General features: G+C 42.1%; 1 protein-coding gene across 1 annotated transcript in view; it reads right to left on the bottom strand.

Moving 5' to 3' along the window:
* LOC101861911 overlaps positions 1 to 2,652 on the bottom strand; it is a 28,925-nt gene extending 26,273 nt beyond the window's left edge. The window contains exon 1 of the mRNA XM_005108289.3: positions 2,370 to 2,652. The gene's annotated coding sequence lies outside the window, so the exon portion shown is untranslated. The remainder of the gene's footprint in view (positions 1 to 2,369) is intronic.
* Between the last annotated feature and the right edge of the window lie 841 nt (positions 2,653 to 3,493).

Here is a 3,493-nt window from a genome sequence, read left to right on the forward strand (position 1 = left end):
CCCCCCCCCACTCCCTCCCCTCTGAAAGAGCCCAATTTGAGAGAAAACTCCTGAAAGTTTGGACGTGCAAAACTTACTGTAAACGTAGTCAGTTATACCGTGGCGTCCAAAAGAAACTTGAAAATGTAATCACCCAGTCATCGTGTTAAAACCTTGCATTACCCACTCATGCAGCATACCAATTTAAAGCTAAATAAATTCTTCATCATCTGACATATATTAATATTTAATCTATTTTAAGAGACGCCCGAGATATTGTCACTCAAAATTGACCTTAAAAAAATAAGGTTTGGCAAAATTTTGCTAAATCAAAGAAATGTAAAATTGTCTTTTGCGCATTTATTGAAGAGTAAATATTGATCGAATGGCGATATATTGAATGCCCAATGAATGGAGAATTGTGTCTTTGCAATAAACAATATTTTATTACGATATTTTGTCACGATAGTTTCAAACATAACGGAAAAACAGAGCAATCACAGATACCACACAAAACTTCACACTAATTGTGTTCATTGTAATTTTGCTTAGGAACCATTGGCTTTGTGTCGTGCACGAAACCTTTGGGCATCAATTCAATTTAGTTTTGGACAACTTTATCAGTCATTTCATTTCAAATGTCACAGAGAGTTGCAAACAAAGGGTCTGAATTGGGGGCAAAGTCGTTTTTCTTCAGTTGCAGTTTCATGGGACTTCACATACCTGTAGGATTCATATCGGGGCTGTTTGCTGCTAACTATTCGAACGTTGACTTGATTTGTTTTTTTAAAGAGTTCTGTAATGGCATTGGCCCTATGAGAAAATGCCGTGTTTCGCATGGGGATGACTACTTAAATAACACCTTGACGAAAACAAGGGTAACACATGACGTTCCAGCACTTGCGTGATGTTGTCCACTAAACCAAGGCACCCGGTGATTCTCACGAGAGCGGCTTTGTTCATTCCACCCCAGGCCACCCAATGGCAGTTTCGTGGCCTCTGTTCCTCACTGACAGATGTTCAAAATCTTACAGGGTCTGTGTGCAAAAGAAGTTTCGAGCTCGGTAAGAAACCAACAGCTCCTGAACAAAAACAAAATTAAAACTTATGAACACAAGTAACTGTTACTTCCAGGTTTTGTGAGGCATATCATTTGCAACTGCTCTGTTTTTCAATCTTCATTAGTTTTCTGTTCAGCTCTTCGTTGTTGGTGTTTGGTGTTTTGGAAGCTCTGATGGCATTGAACATACGAGTCTCGTAGTTGCAAGAAATAAAAAAAAGATAACCGTGCTATCAACTTTCCTTATCTCTTTACTGTATAAAAATGCATACATGATATGAAATACGCTTGCAAATACATGTAGTTTGAATGAAAGAATGAATATCTCGTTCTGGGCCAAAGACATAATACGCACACACACACACACACACACTCACACACACACACAGAGTCACACACACACAGAGAGAGAGAGAGAGAGAGAGAGAGAGAGAGAGAGAGAGAGAGAGAGAGAGAGAGAGAGAGAGAGGCAGAGAGAGAGAAGGTTGGGGGGGAAGGAGAAGGGGAGAGAGAGGGTTGTGGGGGGGGGAGAGAGAAAGAGAAAGGGAGAGAGAGAGAAAGAGAGAGGGAGAGTCCCGGAGAGAGAAGGGGGGGGAGACAGACAGACAGACAGAGAAAAGAGAGAGAGGGGGGGGGGGGAAGAAAGAGCGAAGGAAAGAGAAAGGGGAGAGACAGACAGAAAGAGAGAGAGAGGGTGTTTGCTATTATGATAAGAAGAATTATTCCCGTCATTTTCTCTCTGTGTCGGTTCCCAGGCTTTTTCGTTTTCCTTCATCTCATGGGATGGAACATTTGAAGCTGGCCAAAATATTTAATATACGTCACTGTAGTCACTGACTAAAACCGGCAGTGGGCGCTCCGTCTAAACGAAGCTTGAGTGCCGTGAACGTAGCTTCAACAGCGCCTGCAAACTGCATTCAGGGCGCCGTGAACGTAGCCTGCCAACTACATTCACGGCGTCGTGAACCTAGCCGGCAGACTACGTTCACGGCGCCGTGAACTTAGCCACTGCAAATAAATAAAGATCGGCACTATTTCGCAGAACGTTTGGAGAATTAGAAATCTAGTCACTTCGTAATTTTTATGACTTTAAATAATATATGATAATTTATAAATGATTAGAAGAGTTACACAGTACAAGTAGAAATCTAGAATCTAGATTAGATCTAGGAGTAGGCCTAGATTATCTAGATTTAGATTGATGGATCATAGATCTAGAACCACTAGATCTATCTATCTAGATCTAGATATATCTATATATCTAGATCTAGATCTAATCTAGATTAGTCTTCATTAGATCTTTCTATAAACTATAATACTATAATTTCACCTTAGAAAATGACAAAATTAATGTTGTTTGTTCTTCCTCAAGACATCATCGTCGTATTGGAATGCTCTCTACTCCAACTCTTAAGTTTCACATGCTCGACAGAACCGGTGGTGAAATAGGAGGAAAGACTTGGGTGGGCGTCGTCTATGTTTAAGTTTAGGATCTTGCACAAGAAGTGTCTTTGTTTACACAGGAAGTTAGAAATAATCAGAGTTGTAGCAGAGAGTATTTCATTATCGAAGTGACTATTTCTCCGAACGATCGGAGAAGGCCACCTCTATTCTCACCCGGGGTGAGAATAGTGCAGGCGGGTCTTGTGGCTATTCTCACCCGGTGCGCGTGTCAACAAATTTTGCGTTTACCCTAAACCACAGAATTCTACACTGTGATAACAGAAAAATTGTAGAATTCTGTGCTGTGAACAAACGTTCCATTACAACTGTACTTGTAGCCTACTAAAAGCGTACAATTTTGTCTGTGGGTAGGGGAGAGAGAGAGAGTGAGAGAGAGAGAACAAAACAAAATGGCGACCCGCGTAGTTCGGCTCGATTCGAAAAGTTAAATAGCCGTAGCATCTTTGTAGACAACCAAATTAATTTACTTTTGTGTTTTAACATCATTTTCTAATTTTGTTTTGGTCAATTTGATCGTCCACACCGATAGACAGTATTCAGAAAGAGACAGAGAGAGAGAGAGAAGAGGGGAGGAGTAGATCTTGCGAGAACCTCCGGGCGGGTGAGAATAGCCACTTTTAGAGGTGTGCGATAGGCCTGGGCAGAAACCGAATAAATTATTCGAATAACCGAATACGAGCCCAAAACTAGGTCTCCGGTTAATTTTTCCAAAATAAAAGTACAAAGTTTGCTATCGGCTTTTTTGTTGTTTTTGCTACCACTCGGCTTCGGGAAGCCGTAAAGGACCGCGCCCTTTCCGTGCCCAGAGGGTGTGGGGGGGGGGAAAAAAGGGGGGGGTGGCGGGGGGGCTGTTTTGGGGGGGGGGGGGGGGAGAGACTTCCGTGACAGCGAGAGTTCAAAGGACCGAAAGACTTGTTGTTTTGAGCCGCGATCTCTGACTACGTCATACTACACGCAGCAAAGTTGCGGGGTGACTATTGTAATTGATAT

Source organism: Aplysia californica, unplaced genomic scaffold, assembly GCF_000002075.1.
Source record: "Aplysia californica isolate F4 #8 unplaced genomic scaffold, AplCal3.0 scaffold00675, whole genome shotgun sequence".
Taxonomy (NCBI): Eukaryota; Metazoa; Mollusca; class Gastropoda; order Aplysiida; family Aplysiidae; genus Aplysia; species Aplysia californica.